Here is a 21,913-nt window from a genome sequence, read left to right as displayed (position 1 = left end):
CCTCACTTGACCTTTGTGGTTTTATACTCCCCAGGTGTCAGGGATCATTTCCCCGACTTACAGCCCAATTGGAGCAACTTTAAATTTGACCTGACCTTTGACCTCACATGACCTTTGTGGTTTTATACTCCCAAAGTGTCAGGGATCATTTACCCCGACTTACAGCCTAATTGGAGCAACTTCAAATTTGACCTGACCTTTGACCTCACTTGACCTTTGCGGTTTTATACTCCCTAAGTGTCAGGGATCATTTTCCCCAAGTTACAGCCCAATCGGAGCAACTTTAAATTTGACCTGACCTTTGACCTCACATGACCTTTGTGGTTTAATGCGGTCATATTTCAACATTTTACTTACCCCTCACCCCCTTATTCACCATTATTGCGTCATCTGTAGAAACTATATAGTGGGATTATTGATTTTCATAAATGCATCATGGGAAGGCGTGATGCAGTTTTAGCCAAGATATCACCCCCCCCCACACACACACACCCTATAGCCATCAGTGGAAATGATGTAGCTGTTTATATCTATTAAAAATAGCATACAGTCATCACATCACAAGTTACACTCAAGATATGTAACAAAATTGGCATCTGAACATACCTCAGTTTGTTTCGTGTGAATCGCCCACTTGGGGTTTCATACACCCCAACTGGGCTGTTCCAGTTGAAATTCATACAACCTCTCCGGAAGACATTATCTTAATCTCCCACACAGGGCGTGTGAATTTCGAATGGGCCTACCTCAATGGGTGACTCCGTTTGTAATATTCACTCCCTGTGTGGACGATTCCAGTCATGTCTTGCATGAAGGGTGTATGGATTGCAGTTGGAATAGCCAAAATTTACACGTTTTGATGTATGGATTGCAGCTGCAATAGCCAGGCAGCGACTGGTATGATAGAGCCGGCAACTTGTGAAACCGCCCGGCCGTATGATATTTTCCACACGGTTGACGATGGAAATTTACTGAATTTAGAGAATGCACGGCACTCACCACCTGGCAATAGACGAATCCAGACGAAATTTTACACGTTTTGAAGCACAGACAGCAGAACCATTGCCTGTGGTTATCTCTTGTTTATCAAAACACTAGACTAGATGTCTCCATGTTTTGCCCCTAATTATAATGGGGGTGTGGCACATATATGAGGCAAAAATGACCATTTTGACCCCTGTGACCCCCTGGATGACCTCCGATATTAAAACATTTTAAGACTTTTGTAGCCACTTACCCAATACGGCTTGGCTATGCGTTTGGTCCACATCCGATCACGGATGTAGCACTAGTAGTCAATTGTGAGAAAGAAAGAAAGAAAGAAAGAAAGAACTAGAGCAACTGTGCCCTTTGCAAGGGCACGAGGTAAGTTAGGCGTATGACTGTGATGACATCATTACGCAGCAATACTGTGCAACGTTAAATTTGACCCGACCTTTGTCTTTGGTTGACCTTTTCGGTTTCATATTCTGAGCAACGTTAAATTTGACCTCGGATGACCTTTTCGGTTTTACACTCCCCAAGTGTTAGGGATCATTTGCCGCAAGTTGCAGCCTGATCGGAGCAACTTTAAATTTGACCTGACCTTTGACCTCGAATGACCTTTGCGGTTTAATACTTCCCAGGGATCATTTCTCCGACTTACAGCCCAATTGGAGCAACTTCAAATTTGCCCTGACCTTTGACCTCACATGACCGTTCTGGTTTTATACTCCCCAAGTGTCAGGGATCATTTCCCCCGACTTACAGCCCAATTGGAGCAACTTTAAATTTGACCTGACCTTTGACCTCACATGACCTTTGTGGTTTTATACTCCCCAAGTGAGGGATAATTTTCCCCGACTTACAGCCTACTTGGAGCAACTTCAAATTTGACCTGACCTTTGACCTCACTTGACCTTTGTGGTTTTATACTCCCCAAGTGTCAGGGATCATTTTCCCCGAGTTACAGCCCAATCGGAGCAACTTGTAATTTGACCTGACCTTTGACCTCACATGACCTTTGTGGTTTTATACTCCCAAAGTGTCAGGGATCATTTCCCCGACTTACAGCCTAATTGGAGCAACTTCAAATTTGACCTGACCTTTGACCTCACTTGACCTTTGTGGTTTTATACTCCCAAAGTGTCAGGGATCATTTTCCCGACTTACAGCCTAATTGGAGCAACTTCAAAATTGACCTGACCTTTGACCTCACTTGACCTTTGTGGTTTTATACTCCCAAAGTGTCAGGGATCATTTTCCCCGACTTACAGCCTCATTGGAGCAACTTCAAATTTGACCTGACCTTTGACCTCGCATGACCTTTGTGGTTTTATACTCCCAAAGTGTCAGGGATCATTTCCCCGACTTACAGCCTAATTGGAGCAACTTCAAATTTTACCTGACCTTTGACCTCACTTGACCTTTGTGGTTTTATACTCCCCACGTGTCAGGGATCATTTCCCCGACTTACAGCCCAATTGGAGCAACTTTAAATTTGACCTGACCTTTGACCTCACATGACCTTTGTGGTTTTATACTCCCAAAGTGTCAGGGATCATTTTCCCCGACTTACAGCCTAATTGGAGCAACTTCAAATTTGACCTGACCTTTGACCTCACTTGACCTTTGTGGTTTTATACTCCCAAAGTGTCAGGGATCATTTTCCCGACTTCCAGCCTAATTGGAGCAACTTCAAAATTGACCTGACCTTTGACCTCACTTGACCTTTGTGGTTTTATACTCCCTAAGTGTCAGGGATCATTTTCCCCGAGTTACAGCCCAATCGGAGCAACTTGTAATTTGACCTGACCTTTGACCTCACATGACCTTTGCGGTTTCATACTCCCCAAGTGTCAGGGATCATTTTCCCCTGAGTTACAGCCCAATCGGAGCAACTTTAAATTTGACCTGACCTTTGACCTCACATGACCTTTGTGGTTTAATGCGGTCATATTTCAACATTTTACTTACCCCACCCCCTTATTCACCATTATTGCGTCATCTGTAGAAACTATATAGTGGGATTATTGATTTTCATAAATGCATCATGGGAAGGCGTGATGCAGTTTTAGCCAAGATATCACCCCCCCCCCCACACACACACACACACACCCATACCCTATAGCCATCAGTGGAAATGATGTAGCTGTTTATATCTAGCATACAGGCATCACATCATAAGTTACACTCAAGATATGTAACAAAATTGGCATCTGAACATACCTCAGTTTGTTTCGTGTGAATCGCCCACTTGGGGTTTCATACACCCCAACTGGGCTGTTCCAGTTGAAATTCATACAACCTCTCCGGAAGACATTATCTTAATCGCCCACACAGGGCGTGTGAATTTCGAATGGGCCTACCTCAATGGGTGACTCCATTTGTAATATTCACTCCCTGTGTGGACGATTCCAGTCATGTCTTGCATGAAGGGTGTATGGATTGCAGTTGGAATAGCCAAAATTTACACGTTTTGATGTATGGATTGCAGCTGCAATAGCCAGGCAGCGACTGGTATGATAGAGCCGGCAACTTGTGAAACCGCCCGGCCGTATGACATTTTCCACACGGTTGACGATGGAAATATACTGAATTTAGAGAATGCACGGCATTCACCACCTGGCAATAGACGAATCCAGACGAAGTTTTACAAGTTTTGAAGCACAGACAGCAGAACCATTGCTTGTTTATCAAAACACTAGACTAGATGTCTCCATGTTTTGCCCCTAATTATAATGGGGGTGCGGCACATATGAGGCAAAAATGACCATTTTGACCCCTGTGACCCCTGGATGACCTCCGATATTAAAACTTTTTAAGACTTTTGTAGCCACTGACCCAATACGGCTTGCCTATGCGTTTGGTCGAAATCCGATCACGGATGTAGCACTAGTAGTCAATTGTGAGAAAGAAAGAAAGAAAGAAAGAAAGAAACTAGAGCAACTGTGCCCTTTGCAAGGGCACGAGGTAAGTTAGGCGTATGACTGTGATGACATCATCACGCAGCAATACTGTGCAACGTTAAATTTGACCTGACCTTTGTCTTCGGTTGACCTTTTCGGTTTCATATTCTGAGCAACGTTAAATTTGACCTCGGATGACCTTTTCGGTTTTACACTCCCCAAGTGTTAGGGATCATTTGCCGCAAGTTGCAGCCTGATCGGAGCAACTTTAAATTTGACCTGACCTTTGAACTTGGATGACCTTTCCAGTTTCATACTTCTCAAGTGTCAGGGATTATTTTCCCCGAATTGCAGCCCAATCAGAGCAACTTTAAATTTTACCTGACCTTTGACCTCGGATGACCTTTGCGGTTTAATACTTCCCAAGTGTCAGGGATCATTTCCCCCGACTTACAGCCCAATTAGAGCAACTTTAAATTTGACCTGACCTTTGACCTCACATGACCTTTGTGGTTTTATACTCCCCAAGTGTCAGGGATCATTTTCCCCGACTTACAGCCTAATTGGAGCAACGTCAAATTTGACCTGACCTTTGACCTCACTTGACCTTTGTGGTTTTATACTCCCCAAGTGTCAGGGATCATTTTCCCCGAGTTACAGCCCAATCGGAGCAACTTGTAATTTGACCTGACCTTTGACCTCACATGACCTTTGTGGTTTTATACTCCCAAAGTGTCAGGGATCATTTTCCCTGACTTACAGCCTAATTGGAGCAACTTCAAAATTGACCTGACCTTTGACCTCACTTGACCTTTGTGGTTTTATACTCCCAAAGTGTCAGGGATCATTTTCCCCGACTTACAGCCTCATTGGAGCAACTTCAAATTTGACCTGACCTTTGACCTCACATGACCTTTGTGGTTTTATACTCCCAAAGTGTCAGGGATCATTTTCCCCGACTTAGAGCCTAATTGGAGCAACTTCAAATTTGACCTGACCTTTGACCTCACATGACCTTTGTGGTTTTATACTCCCAAAGTGTCAGGGATCATTTTCCCGACTTACAGCCTAATTGGAGCAACTTCAAATTTGACCTGACCTTTGACCTCACTTGACCTTTGTGGTTTTATACTCCCCAGGTGTCAGGGATCATTTCCCCCCGACTTACAGCCCAATTGGAGCAACTTTAAATTTGACCTGACCTTTGACCTCACATGACCTTTGTGGTTTTATACTCCCAAAGTGTCAGGGATCATTTCCCCGACTTACAGCCCTAATTGGAGCAACTTGTAATTTGACCTGACCTTTGACCTCACATGACCTTTGCGGTTTCATACTCCCCAAGTGTCAGGGATCATTTTCCCGAGTTACAGCCCAATCGGAGCAACTTTAAATTTGACCTGACCTTTGACCTCACATGACCTTTGTGGTTTAATGCGGTCATATTTCAACATTTTACTTACCCCCCCCCCCCCATTATTCACCATTATGCGTCATCTGTAGAAACTATATAGTGGGATTATTGATTTTCATAAATGCATCATGGGAAGGCGTGATGCAGTTTTAGCCAAGATATCACCCCCCCCCCACACACACACACACACCCACACCCTATAGCCATCAGTGGAAATGATGTAGCTGTTTATATCTAGCATACAGGCATCACATCACAAGTTACACTCAAGATATGTAACAAAATTGGCATCTGAACATACCTCAGTTTGTTTCGTGTGAATCGCCCACTTGGGGTTTCATACACCCCAACTGGGCTGTTCAGTTGAAATTCATACAACCTCTCCGGAAGACATTATCTTAATCTCCCACACAGGGCGTGTGAATTTCGAATGGGCCTACCTCAATGGGTGACTCCGTTTGTAATATTCACTCCCTGTGTGGACGATTCCAGTCATGTCTTGCATGAAGGGTGTATGGATTGCAGTTGGAATAGCCAAAATTTACACGTTTTGATGTATGGATTGCAGCTGCAATAGCCAGGCAGCGACTGGATTGATAGAGCCGGCAACTTGTGAAACCGCCCGGCCGTATGACATTTTCCACACGGTTGACGATGGAAATGTACTGAATTTAGAGAATGCACGGCACTCACCACCTGGCAATAGACGAATCCAGACGAAATTTTACACGTTTTGAAGCACAGACAGCAGAACCATTGCCTGTGGTTATCTCTTGTTTATCAAAACACTAGACTAGATGTCTCCATGTTTTGCCCCTAATTATAATGGGGGGGGCGGCACATATGAGGCAAAAATGACCATTTTTGACCCCTGTGACCCCCTGGATGACCTCCGATATTAAAACATTTTAAGACTTTTGTAGCCACTTACCCAATACGGCTTGGCTATGCGTTTGGTCTACATCCGATCACGGATGTAGCACTAGTAGTCAATTGTGAGAAAGAAAGAAAGAAAGAAAGAAAGAAAGAAACTAGAGCAACTGTGCCCTTTGCAAGGGCACGAGGTAAGTTAGGCGTATGACTGTGATGACATCATCACGCAGCAATACTGTGCAACGTTAAATTTGACCCGACCTTTGTCTTCGGTTGACCTTTTCGGTTTCATATTCTGAGCAACGTTAAATTTGACCTCGGATGACCTTTTCGGTTTTACACTCCCCAAGTGTTAGGGATCATTTGCCGCAAGTTGCAGCCTGATCGGAGCAACTTTAAATTTGACCTGACCTTTGACCTCACATGACCTTTGCGGTTTCATACTCCCCAAGTGTCAGGGATCATTTTCCCCGAATTGCAGCCCAATCAGAGCAACTTTAAATTTGACCTGACCTTTGACCTCGAATGACCTTTGCGGTTTAATACTTCCCGGGGATCATTTCTCCCGACTTACAGCCCAATTGGAGCAACTTCAAATTTGCCCTGACCTTTGACCTCACATGACCTTTGTGGTTTTATACTCCCCAAGTGTCAGGGATCATTTTCCCTGACTTACAGCTTAATTGGAGCAACTTCAAATTTGACCTGACCTTTGACCTCACTTGACCTTTGTGGTTTTATACTCCCCAAGTGTCAGGGATCATTTTCCCCGAGTTACAGCCCAATCGGAGCAACTTGTAATTTGACCTGACCTTTGACCTCACATGACCTTTGTGGTTTTATACTCCCAAAGTGTCAGGGATCATTTTCCCCGACTTACAGCCTAATTGGAGCAACTTCAAATTTGACCTGACCTTTGACCTCACTTGACCTTTTATGGTTTGATACTCCCAAAGTGTCAGGGATCATTTTCCCCGACTTACAGCCTAATTGGAGCAACTTCAAAATTGACCTGACCTTTGACCTCACTTGACCTTTGTGGTTTTATACTCCCAAAGTGTCAGGGATCATTTTCCCCGACTTACAGCCTCGTTGGAGCAACTTCAAATTTGCCCTGACCTTTGACCTCGCATGACCTTTGTGGTTTTATACTCCCAAAGTGTCAGGGATCATTTTCCCCGACTTACAGCCTAATTGGAGCAACTTCAAATTTGACCTGACCTTTGACCTCACTTGACCTTTGTGGTTTTATACTCCCCACGTGTCAGGGATCATTTCCCCGACTTACAGCCCCATTGGAGCAACTTTAAATTTGACCTGACCTTTGACCTCACATGACCTTTGTGGTTTTATACTCCCAAAGTGTCAGGGATCATTTTCCCCGACTTACAGCCTAATTGGAGCAACTTCAAATTTGACCTGACCTTTGACCTCACTTGACCTTTGTGGTTTTATACTCCCTAAGTGTCAGGGATCATTTTCCCCGAGTTACAGCCCAATCGGAGCAACTTTAAATTTGACCTGACCTTTGACCTCACATGACCTTTGTGGTTTAATGCGGTCATATTTCAACATTTTACTTACCCCTCTCCCCCTTATTCTCCATTATTGCGTCATCTGTAGAAACTATATAGTGGGATTATTGATTTTCATAAATGCATCATGGGAAGGCGTGATGCAGTTTTAGCCAAGATATCACCCCCCCACACACACACACACACCCACACCCTATAGCCATCAGTGGAAATGATGTAGCTGTTTATATCTAGCATACAGGCATCACATCACAAGTTACACTCAAGATATGTAACAAAATTGGCATCTGAACATACCTCAGTTTGTTTCGTGTGAATCGCCCACTTGGGGTTTCATACACCCCAACTGGGCTGTTCCAGTTGAAATTCATACAACCTCTCCGGAAGACATTATCTTAATCTCCCACACAGGGCGTGTGAATTTCGAATGGGCCTACCTCAATGGGTGACTCCATTTGTAATATTCACTCCCTGTGTGGACGATTCCAGTCATGTCTTGCATGAAGGGTGTATGGATTGCAGTTGGAATAGCCAAAATTTACACGTTTTGATGTATGGATTGCAGCTGCAATAGCCAGGCAGCGACTGGTATGATAGAGCCGGCAACTTGTGAAACCGCCCGGCCGTATGACATTTTCCACCCGGTTGACGATGGAAATATACTGAATTTAGAGAATGCACGGCACTCACCACCTGGCAATAGACGAATCCAGACGAAGTTTTACAAGTTTTGAAGCACAGACAGCAGAACCATTGCTTGTTTATCAAAACACTAGACTAGATGTCTCCATGTTTTGCCCCTAATTATAATGGGGGTGCGGCACATATGAGGCAAAAATGACCATTTTTGACCCCTGTGACCCCCTGGATGACCTCCGATATTAAAACATTTTAAGACTTTTGTAGCCACTTACCCAATACGGCTTGGCTATGCGTTTGGTCCACATCCGATCACGGATGTAGCACTAGTAGTCAATTGTGAGAAAGAAAGAAAGAAAGAAAGAAAGAAACAAACAGCAAGAAAAAAATAAGTTAGGCTGCACGCCTAACTTAACAAACAGCAAGAAAAAAATAAGTTAGGCTGCACGCCTAACTTAACAACTAGAGCAACTGTGCCCTTTGCAAGGGCACGAGGTAAGTTAGGCGGATGACTGTGACAATCTGATCAAGCAGCAATACTGTGCTGGATAGGATTAATTTTAATGAGACTGTTTCATTGCCTTTTTAATATACCTTGATCGTGGAAAGCTGGTTTTGAAAACTTGACCTTTGACCCCTTTATGACCCCTTTATGACCTTAAATGAATTTTAAAATATTTAAAACATGTTAAGAATGTCATTAGAATCATTGCATTTAAATTTCAGCTCAATTGAAGCATTTTAAAAACTTGACCTTTGACCCCTTTATGACCCCTTAATGACCTTAAATGAATTTTAAAATATTTTTGAAATGTTTAGAATGTCATAAGGATTATTGCATTTAAATTTCAGCTCAATTGAAGCATTTTAAAAACTTGACCTTTGACCCCTTTATGACCCCTTAATGACCTTAAATGAATTTTAAAATATTTAAAACATGTTAAGAATGTCATAAGGATCATTGCATTTAAATTTCAGCTCGATTGAAGCATTTTAAAAAACTTGACCTTTGACCCCTTTATGACCCCTTAATGACCTTAAATGAATTTTAAAATATTTAAAACATGTTAAGAATGTCATAAGGATCATTGTATTTAAATTTAAGCTCAATTGAAGCATTTTAAAAAACTTGACCTTTGACCCCTTTATGACCCCTTAATGACCTTAAATAAATTTTAAAATATTTTAAACATGTTTAGAATGTCATAAGGATCACTGCATATAAATTTCAGCTCAATTGGAGTATTTTGGGTTAAAATGACCTTTTTTGACCCCTGTGACCCCTTGGATGACCTCTGACTTTAAACAACCCATAACTTTTGTAGCCAGCTACCCAATACTGCTTGTGACTGAGTTTGGTCAAAATCCGATCAAGGATGTGGAAGTAGTAGCAAATTGTGAGAAGAAAGAAAGAAAGAAAGAAGAACTAGAGCAACTGTGCCTTTGCAAGGGCACGAGGTAAGTTAGGCGGATGACTGTGATGATCTGATCAAGCAGCAACACTGTGCTAGATCGTATTAATTTTAATAAGATTGTTTCATCAATTGCCGTTTTAATAAACCTTAATCGTGGAAAGCTGGCATTTTGGAAACTTGACCTTTGACCTCTGTATGACCCCCTCATCTGAATTTTAAAATATTTAAAACATGTTAAGAATGTCATAAGGATCATTGCATTTAAATTTCAGCTCAATTGAAGCATTTTGAAAACTTGACCTTTGACCCCTTTATTGCCCCTTAATGACCTCAAATGAATTTAAAATGTTTTAAAATGTTAAGAATGTCATAAGGATCATTGCATTGAAATTTCAGCTCAATTGGAGCATTTTTAATAACTTGACCTTTGACCCCTTTATGACCCCTTAATGACCTTGAATGAATTTTAAAATGTTTTTAAAATGTTTAGAATGTTATAAGGATCATTGCATTGAAATTTCAGCTCAATTGGAGCATTTTTAATAACTTGACCTTTGACCCCTTTCTGACCCCTTAATGACCTTAAATGAATTTTAAAATATTTTTCAAATGTTTCAAATGTCATAAGCATTATTGCATTTAAATTTCAGCTCAATTGGAGCATTTTGAAAAATTTGACCTTTGACCCCTTTATGACCCTTAATGACCTTAAATAAATTTTACAATATTTTAAACATGTTTAGAATGTCATAAGGATCATTGCATTTAAATTTCAGCTCAATCGGAGCATTTTCAGTTTAAATTTTTTGACCCCTGTGACCCCTTGGATGACCTCTGACGTTAAACAACCCATAACTTTTGTAGCCAGCTACCCAATACTGCTTGTGACTGAGTTTGGTAGAAATCCGATCAAGGATGTGGAAGTAGTAGCAAATTGTGAGAAGAAAGAAGAAGAAAGAAAGAAAGAACTAGAGCAACTGTGCCCTTTGCAAGGGCACGAGGTAAGTTAGGCGGATGATTGTGACGATCTGATCAAGCAGCAATACTGTGCTGGATAGTATTAATTTTAATAAGACTGTTTCATTAATTGCCGTTTTAATATATCTTGATCGTGGAAAGCTGGCATTTTGAAAACTTGACCTTTGACCCCTTTATGACCTTTAATGAATTTCAAAATATTTAAAACATGTTAAGAATGTCATAAGGATCATTGAATTTACATTTCAGCTCAATTGAAGCATTTTGAAAACTTGACCTTTGACCCCTTTATTGCCCCTTAATGACCTGAAATGAATTTCAAAATATTTTCAACATGTTTAGAATGTCATAAGGCTAATTGCATTTAAATTTCAGCTCAATCTGAGCATTTTGGAAAACTTGACCTTTTACCCCTTTATGACCCCTTAATGACCTTAAATAAATCTTTAAATATTTTTAAAATGTATAGAATGTCATAAGGATCATTGCATATAAATATCAGCTCAATTGAAGCATTTTGAAAAACTTGACCTTTGACCCCTTTATGACCCCTTAATGACCTTAAATGAATTTTAAAATATTTTTTATATCTTGAGAATGTCATAAGGATCATCGCATTTAAATTTCAGCTCAATTGGAGCATTTTGAACAACTTGACATTTGACCCCTTTATGGCCCCTTAATGACCTTAAATAAATTATAAATGTTTTAAACATGGTTAGAATGTCATAAGGATCATTGCATTTAAATTTCAGCTCAATCAGAGCATTTTCGGTTAAAATGACCTTTTTTGACCCCTGTGACCCCTGGATGACCTCGGACGTTAAACAAATCCATAACTTTTGTAGCCAGCTACCCAATACTGCTTGTGACTGATTTTGGTCGAAATCTGATCAAGGATGTGGGAGTAGTAGCAAATTGTGAGAAAGAAGAAGAAGAAGAAACATAGAAATGGCAAGAAAGAAATAAGTTAGGCTGCACGCCTAACTTAAAGAAAGAAATGCAAAGAAAGAAATAAGTTAGGCTGCCCGCCTAACTTAAAGAAGAAAGAAATGGCAAGAAAGAAATAAGTTAGGCTGCCCGCCTAACTTAAACAGCAAGAAAAAAATAAGTTAGGCTGCACGCCTAACTTAAAGAAACAAACAGCAAGAAAAAAATAAGTTAGGCTGCACGCCTAACTTAAGAACGAGATCTGATTGCGTTCGCCTGCGACCGCGAGCATGCACAGCCAGCAGTGACAAATGAATCTGTGAGAACCGGAAGTGATCCCTTAATTACCTTTCACCCCGCAAAAATATTACATAGTGCTTTTTGACCCCCTTAATGACCTTTGACCTCAAAGAAAATAAAACCTTATGTACACCGACAAAATGCATTGTTCCAATTTTAATTTAAAAATTCTACTATGTTTAATTGTTGAGATAAAAATTCTTGAAGTTATTTAGCTAAAAACAGGAAGTGACCCTTTAATAACTTGACCCCTGGGTTACGGATGGGGTCAACTGCTCTTGCATTGTGCTTAGGATGTCATAAGAAATATTCCTGGTCAATTTCAGCTTAATCGGAACTTAAACATGGATTTTGATTTTTTTAAATTTTTGATTGACCTTTTGACCCCCTTAATGACCTTTGACCTCAATGAAAAAAAAACCTTACGTAAACCAAAAAAATGCATTGTTCCAATTAAAAAAAAAAAAATTCTACTATGTTTAGTTGTCGAGATAAAAATTCTTAAAGTTATTCAGCTAAAAACAGGAAGTGACCCCTTAATGACCTTTGACCCCCAAAATAAAAATACCATGCATACATCAGGGAACACTGATTCATGTGTGATGGTTATATTATTCTGGTCTGTTTATCTTTTGAGATAAAAATTTTGTGAACATTTTTGATAATTTTGGTTTTTGACCGGAAGTAACCCCTTAATGACATTTGACCCCAAAACTGTAGACATCCTAAAGACCCTAGCTAATAGCAATGCATGTGTGTTAATGGCGACTCTCTGCTATGTAATTTGTACAGACAGTGATTTTTTGAATATTTTTTACAAATTTTTCAGATTTTGACCGGAAATGGCCCCTTAATGACCTTTTGACCTCAATTCTTTTAGGAAGTTTTAAGCACTGCCACATGTTGATTCATATGCATGAGTCACATGGTCATTGCATGTAATTTGTGGAAGGAGTAGCATTTTTTTTGTGAAATCAACATTTTTGGCCATAAGGTCAAGGTCAAAGGTCACAGTCAGGTCAAAGTCAAATGTAAGGTTTGGCCTAGTCCAGTGGTCATTTGGCTCAAGTATGGTTGAAATCTTTCGAAGCACAAGAGAGCTAGGGCGAAACGTGGCAAGTCACGCAAAATGTCACGAGGTTGCCAGAGGAAAGAAAGAACTAGACTTAGCTGTGGTATAACCCACGAACACAGCCGTGTTGTGACCCCTAATGACATTTGACCCCAAAATATATGAAAATGCCGATTGACATTGGCTAATGTCAATGCATGGGTGCACGTGGAACCATTTTGCTATGTTACTTGTGGCAGAAGGGACATTTTGAAGGTTTTTCGTTTCAGACCGGAAGTAACCCCTTAATGACATTTGACCCCAAATAAAAAATACCACATATGAATTGGGTAACCACAATTCATGTGTGTACATACCGTTATACTGTCCTATGTTTTTCTTAGCATATAAAAATTGTTGAAGGTTTTTCGTTTTATACCGGAAGTGACCCCTTAATGACCTTTGACCCCAAATCTGTGAGGACCCCATAAACACTGGGTAATAACAATGCATGTGTGCAACTGGTGTCACTGTCCTACGTAATTTGTGGGAGAAGAAGCATTTTAAAGGTATTTCGTTTTATACCGGAAGTGGCCCCTTAATGACCTTTGACCCTAAATAAAAAATACCATATATACACAGGGTAACTGCAATTTATGTGTGAACATACCGTTACTGTCCTATGTTTTTCTTAGCAAATAAAATTTTTTGAAGGTTTTTCGTTTTTTTTCTTAAGTGACCCCTTAATGACCTTTGACTTCAAATCTGTGAGGACCCCATAGACACTGGATAATAACAATGCATGTGTGCAAGTGGTGTCACGGTCCTACGTAATCTGTGAGAGAAGAAGCATTTTGAGTTGAAATCACGTTTTTGACCTCTATGACCCCTACGTGACCTTTGATCCCACAAGTTTCATATGACATGTAGGGGCATGGTCAATGATGGTTGTGACCAAGTTAGGTCAAAATCGGTGAAAGCATGTAAGTGCTAGAGCAAATGTAGTGGTCGGCAGAAAGAAAGAAGAAAGAAGAAAAAAAGAAGAAAGAACCTGTAAGAAAAAAGACACAGCCGTGACTAACGTCACCGCTGTGTAAAGAAAGAACTAGAGTCAACAGAATCTGAGTACAAGCCGACCTGTTAATGGGTCAGGAAATTTGACCTTTGACCCCTATAACTTGACCCTTGGGTCACGGATGGGGTCAACTGCTCTTGCATTGTGCTTAGGATGTCATAAGAAAGATTCCTGGTGAATTTCAGCTTAATCGGAACTTATACATGGATTTTTATTTTTTTATATTTTTGATTGACCTTTTGACCCCCTTAATGACCTTTGACTTCAATGAAAAAAAAACCTTTCGTACACTGTCAAAATGCGTTGTTCCAATTTTAATTAAAAAATTCTACTTTGTTTAGTTATTGAGATAAAAATTCTTAAAGTTATTTAGCTAAAAACAGGAAGTGACCCCTTAATGACCTTTGACCCCCAAAATAAAAATACCATGCATACATCAGGTAGCACTGATTCATGTATGATGGTTATATTACTCTGGTCTGTTTACATTAAGAGATAATTTTTTTTTGAACTTTTTTGATAATTTTAGTTTTTGACCGGAAGTAACCCCTTAATGACCTTTGACCCCAAAACTGTAGGCATCCTAAAGACCCTGGCTAGTAGCGATGCATGTGTGTTAATGGCGTCTCTCTGCTATATAATTTGCAAAGGCAGTGATTTTTTGAATATTTTTTACAAATTTTTCAGACTTTTACCGGAAATGACCCCTTAATGACCTTTGACCTCAATTCTTTTTGATAGGTTTTAAGCACTGCCACATGTTGATTCATATGCATGAGTCACATGATCATTGCATGTAATTTGTGGAAGGAGTAGCATTTTTTGTGAAATCAACATTTTTGACCATAAGGTCAAGGTCAAAGGTCACAGCCAGCTCAAAGTCAAATGGAAGGTTTTTCCTAACCCAGTGGTCATTTGGGTCAAATATGGTTGAAATCTGTCAATGCCTGGCGGAGCTAGAGCATTTTCATTGGTTGCCAGAAGAAAGAAAGAAACTAGAGTCAACAGACGCTGAATACAAGCCGCAATTTGACCCCTATAACTTGACCCCTGGGTTACGGATGGGGTCAACTGCTCTTGCATTGTTAGTGCAATCATGATTCCGGCTTATTTACAGGCTTGTAGCACATTATTTCCCACAGCTCAGTACATGTGTCAACACAGAGAGGCAGAGTTTAGGTTATTGATTTAATGCTCCCTTGCTTGACGTTGTGTTATTTAAGCTGTTGGTCGATATAAAAGATGGCAATCAACCTGTTTCATATTCATAAGAATGAGTACATGATTTCCCATGTGTATGAGTTCTAAATCATAACAAGTTCAATGTAATTGCACCATGAATATTTTTAAGCACTGTTTACAAATATCAACACTCTTATTTCTGGATATTTCGACCCTCTTACTACACTGTCATGACCGTAGGTTCCATGAGGCACTTCACTGGAGTCTCCATACCAATTGTATATAAGTTTTACTCTGGCAGATATAGTTTCGGCGGAAAATCAGGCCATTTTCTGGTGTCCAAAACAATCAAAACACGCATTTTCGTAGATCGGGGGCACACACTCTCTCTAAGGAAAACCATGCGAAATATCGCAATCGGCCGCCTGTCTCCCATTTCAATCTCGTCATGTGAGGGCAGTAGATCGTTTTTACGGTGGCGTAGCACAAATCCAATTTTGCTACACTTACATGCACACAAAAATGGTCGGAAAACAATGTAGCCTCTTTCCCAGTACTGCAGAAACCGGTGTAAAGCACACGTACGGCAACACAACCACATACGATGATAAACAAAAAATCGGGCAAGAAATGTCTTTAAAAAGACAACCATTTTGATTTTTTTGTAATTTTTGATTGACATTTTGACCCCTTTAATGACCTTTGACCTCAATGAAAAAAAAAACCTGTACACCGCCAAAATGCATTGTTCCAATTTTATTTTTAAAATTCTAGCATGTTCAGATGTCGAGATAAAAATTCTTGAATTTTATTTAGCTAAAAACAGGAAGTGACCCCTTAATGACTTTTGACCCGCAAATAAAAATACCATGCATACATCAGGTAACACTGATTCATGTATGATGGTTATATTACTCTGGTCTGTTTACATTTTGAGATAAAAAATTTTTGAACATTTTTGATAATTTTGGTTTTTTGACCGGAAGTAACCCCTTAATGACCTTTGACCCTAAAACTGTAGGCATCCTAAAGACCCTGGCTAGTAGTAATGCACGTGTGCTAATGGCGACTCTCTGCTATATAATTTGTAAAGACAGTGATTTTTTGAATATTTTTTACAAATTTTTCATACTTTTACCGGAAATGACACCTTAATGACCTTTGACCTCAATCTTTTTAGGAAGTTTTAAGCACTGCCACATGTTGATTCATATGCATGAGTCACATGATCATTGCATGTAATTTGTGGAAGGAGTAGCATTTTTGTGAAATCACATTTTGACCATTATAGCTAGGTCAAAGGTCACAGCGAGGTCAAAGTCAAATGGAAGGTTTGGCCTAGCCCAATGGTCATTTGGGTCAACTTTGGTTGAAATCTGTCAATCCCTTGCGGAGCTACATGCAGTTGATTGCGGTTGCCAGAAGAAAGAAAGAAGAACTAGATCTGGTTACAGATCTGGACCTAGCCGGGGCCGGAAATGCCAGTCTTAACTTAAAGTTTGACCTTTGACCGGCTATTATGAACATCTCACACCATTAATGGTGCTTCACTGTAGCATGTAGGGGCTTTATCCGTCTTCCATAAGCTGAGATACAGCTACTGTTCCGTAATATTAAACTTTTGTTTTGCAAATTTGACGTTTTGACCTCATTAATGACCTTTGACCCCAATATAAAAAAAAACCTCATACACACCGCGAAAATGCATTGTTACAGTTTAAATAAAAAAAAATCTACTATGCTTAGCTATGGAGATAAAAATTCTTGAAGTTATTTAGCTTAAAACCGGAAATGACGTCTAAATGACCTTTGACCAAAAAAAATAAAAATACCGTGCATACATTGGGTAACACTAATGCATATATGAAGTTTATGTTACTCTGGTCTGTTTACATTTTGAGATAAAACATTTTTGAACATTTTTGATAAGTTTGGGTTTTTGCCCGGAAGTAACCCCTTAATGACCTTTGACCCCAAAACTGTAGGCATCCTACAGACATTGGCTAGTAGCAATGCATGTGTGCTAATGGCGACTCTCTGCTATGTAATTTGTAAAGACAGTGATTTTTGAATATTTTTACAAATTTTTCAGACTTTAACCGGAAATGACCCCTTAATGACCTTTGACCTCAATTTTTTAAAATAGGTTTTAAGCACTGGCACATGTTGATTCATATGCATGAGTCACATGATCATTGCATGTAATTTGTGGAAGGAGTAGCATTTTTGTGAAATCAACATTTTTGGCCATAAGGTCAAGGTCAAAGGTCACAGTCAGGTCAAAGTTAAATGTAAGGTTTGGCCTAGTCCAGTGGTCATTTGGCTCAAGTATGGTTGAAATCTGTGAAAGCATAAGAGAGCTAGGGCGAAACGTGGCAAGTCACGCACGTGTTGCCAGAAGAAAGAAGAAGAAAGATCCGATAGCATCACAAGACCTAGCCGGTGTCCCGGCTAGGTAAAGAAGAAACTAGAGTCAACAGACGCTGAATACAAGCCGCAATTTGACCCTATAACTTGACCCCTGGGTTACGGATGGGGTCAACTGCTCTTACACTGTGCTTAGGATGTCATAAGAAATATTCCTGGTGAATTTCAGCTTAATCGGAACCTATATATGGATTTTGATTTTTTGAAAATTTTTGATTGACCTTTTGACCCCTTTAATGACCTTTGACCTCAATGTAAAAAAAACCTTATGTACACCGACAAAATGCATTGTTCCAATTTTAATTAAAAAATTCTAACATGTTCAGTTCTTGAGATAAAAATTCTTGAAGTTATTCAGCTAAAAACAGGAAGTGACCCCTTAATGACCTTTGACCCCCAAAATAAAAATACCATGCATACATCAGGGAACACTAATTCATGTATGGTGGTTATATTATTCTGGTCTGTTTACATTGTGAGATATAATTATTTTGAACATTTTTGGTTTTTGACCGGAAGTAACCCCTTAATGACCTTTGACCCCAAACCTGTAGGCATCCTAAAGACCCTGGCTAGTAGCAATGCATGTGTGCTAATGGCGACTCTCTGCTATATATTTTGTAAAGACAGTGATTTTTTGAATATTTTTAGCTTTCAGACCGGAAATGACCCCCTTAATGACCTTTGACCTCAATTCTTTTTAGGAAGTTTTAAGCACTGCCACATGTTGATTCATATGCATGAGTCACATGATCATTGCATGAAATTTGTGGAAGGAGTAGCATTCTTTGTGAAATCACACTTTTGACCATTATAGCTAGGTCAAAGGTCACAGCAAGGTCAAAGTCAAATGGAAGGTTTGGCCTAGTCCAGTGGTCATTTGGCTCAAGTATGGTTGAAATCTGTCGAAGCATAAGAGAGCTAGGGCGAAACGTGGCAATTCACGCAAAATGTCACGAGGTTGCCAGAAGAAGAAAGAAGAATTGAGAAGAGACAGAACAAGCCGACATGCGTCGTCGGCTTGTAACTAGAGTCAACAGACGCTGAATACAAGCCGCAATTTGACCCCTATAACTTGACCCCTGGGTTACGGATGGGGTCAACTGCTCTTGCACTATGCTTAGGATGTCATAAGAAATATTCCTGGTGAATTTCAGCTTAATCGGAACTTATACATGGATTTTGATTTTTTGAAAATTTTTGATTGACCTTTTGACCCCTTTAATGACCTTTGACCTCAATGTAAAAAAAACCTTATGTACACCGACAAAATGCATTGTTTCAATTTTAATTAAAATATTCTAACATATTCAGTTCTTGAGATAAAAATTCTTGAAGTTATTCAGCTAAAAACAGGAAGTGACCCCTTAATGACCTTTGACCCCCAAAATAAAAATACCTTGCATACATCAGGGAACACTTATTCATGTATGTTGGTTATATTATTCTGGTCTGTTTACATTTTGAGATAAAATTTTTTTGAACATTTTTGGTTTTTGACCGGAAGTAACCCCTTAATGACCTTTGACCCCAAACCTGTAGGCATCCTAAAGACCCTGGCTAGTAGCAATGCATGTGTGCTAATGGCGACTCTCTGCTATATATTTTGTAAAGACAGTGATTTTTTGAATATTTTTAGCTTTCAGACCGGAAATGACCCCTTAATGACCTTTGACCTCAATTCTTTTTAGGAAGTTTTAAGCACTGCCACATGTTGATTCATATGCATGAGTCACATGATCATTGCATGAAATTTGTGGAAGGAGTAGCATTTTTGTGAAATCACATTTTTGACCATTATAGCTAGGTCAAAGGTCACAGCGAGGTCAAAGTCAAATGGAAGGTTTGGCCTAGCCCAGTGGTCATTTGGGTCAACTTTGGTTGAAATCTGTCAATCCTTGCGGAGCTACATGCAGTTGATTGCGGTTGCCAGAAGAAAGAAGAAAGAACTAGAGCAACTGTGCCCTTTGCAAGGGCACGAGGTAAGTTAGGCGGATGACTGTGACGATCTGATCAAGCAGCAATACTGTGCTGGATAGTATTAATTTTAATAAGACTGTTTCATTAATTGCGGTTTTAATATACCTTGATCGTGGAAAGCTTGCAATTTGAAAACTTGACCTTTGACCTCTGTATGACCCCCTTAATGACCTTAAATGAATTTTAAAATGTTTAAAACATTTTAAGAATGTCATAAGGATCATTGCATTTAAATTTCAGCTCAATTGAAGCATTTTGAAAACATGACCTTTGACCCCTTTATGAACCCTTAATGACCTTAAATGCATTTTTAAATGTTTTCAACATGTTTAGAATGTCTTAAGGATCATTGCATTTAAATTTCAGCTCAATTGGAGCATTTTGAAAAACTTGACCTTTGACCCCTTTATGGCCCCTTGATGACCTTAAATGAATTTTAAAATATTGTTCAAATGTTTAGAATGTCTTAAGGATCATTGCATTTCAATTTCAGCTCAATTGGAGCATTTTGAAAAACTTGACCTTTGACCCCCTTTATGACCCCTTAATGACCTTCAATAAATTCCAAAATGTTTTAAACATGTTTAGAATGTCATAAGGATCATTGCATTTAAATTTCAGCTCAATCAGAGCATTTTCGGTTAAAATGACCTTTTTTGACCCCTGTGACCTCTTGGATGACCTCTGACGTTAAACAACCCATAACTTTTGTAGCCAGCTACCCAATACTACTTGTGACTGAGTTTGGTCGAAATCCGATCAAGAATGTGGCAATAGTAGCAAATTGTGAGAAAGAAGAAAGAGGAAAGAAAGAAGAAATGGCAAGAAAGAAATAAGTTAGGCTGCCCGCCTAACTTAACTAGAGTCAACAGACGCTGAATACAAGCCGCAATTTGACCCTATAACTTGACCCCTGGGTTACGGATGGGGTCAACTGCTCTTGCACTGTGCTTAGGATGTCATAAGAAATATTCCTGGTGAATTTCAGCTTAATCGGAACTTATACATGGATTTTGATTTTTGAAAATTTTTGATTGACCTTTTGACCCCTTTATTGACCTTTGACCTCAATGTAAAAAAACCTTATGTACACCGACAAAATGCATTGTTCCAATTTTAATTAAAAATTCTAACATGTTCAGTTCTTGAGATAAAAATTCTTGAAGTTATTCAGCTAAAAACAGGAAGTGACCCCTTAATGACCTTTGACCCCCAAAATAAAAATCCCATGCATACATCAGGGAACACTAATTCATGTATGTTGGTTATATTATTCTGGTCTGTTTACATTTTGAGATAAAATTTTTTTTTTTTTTTTGGTTTTTGACCGGAAGTAACCCCTTAATGACCTTTGACCCCAAACCTGTAGGCATCCTAAAGACCCTGGCTAGTAGCAATGCATGTGTGCTAATGGCGACTCTCTGCTATATATTTTGTAAAGACAGTGATTTTTTGAATATTTTTAGCTTTCAGACCGGAAATGACCCCCTTAATGACCTTTGACCTCAATTCTTTTTAGGAAGTTTTAAGCACTGCCACATGTTGATTCATATGCATGAGTCACATGATCATTGCATGAAATTTGTGGAAGGAGTAGCATTTTTTGTGAAATCACATTTTTGACCATTATAGCTAGGTCAAAGGTCACAGCGAGGTCAAAGTCAAATGGAAGGTTTGGCCTAGCCCAATGGTCATTTGGGTCAACTTTGGTTGAAATCTGTCAATCCCTTGCGGAGCTACATGCAGTTGATTGCGGTTGCCAGAAGAAGAAAGAAAGAACTAGAGTCAACAGACGCTGAATACAAGCCGCAATTTGACCCCTATAACTTGACACCTGGGTTACGGATGGGGTCAACTGCTCTTGCACTGTGCTTAGGATGTCATAAGAAATATTCCTGGTGAATTTCAGCTTAATCGGAACTTATACATGGATTTTGATTTTTTGAAAATTTTTGATTGACCTTTTGACCCCTTTAATGACATTTGACCTCAATGTAAAAAAAACCTTATGTACACCGACAAAATGTATTGTTTCAATTTTAATTAAAAAATTCTAACATGTTCAGTTCTTGAGATAAAAATTCTTGAAGTTATTCAGCTAAAAACAGGAAGTGACCCCTTAATGACCTTTGACCCCAAAATAAAAAAATACCATGCATACATCAGGGAACACTAATTCATGTATGTTGGTTATATTATTCTGGTCTGTTTACATTTTGAGATAAAA

The sequence above is a fragment of the Amphiura filiformis genome, chromosome 13, assembly GCF_039555335.1.
Source record: "Amphiura filiformis chromosome 13, Afil_fr2py, whole genome shotgun sequence".
NCBI lineage: Eukaryota > Metazoa > Echinodermata > Ophiuroidea > Amphilepidida > Amphiuridae > Amphiura > Amphiura filiformis.
The sequence above is the reverse complement of the archived record's forward strand: the minus strand, read 5'-3'. Positions refer to the sequence as shown.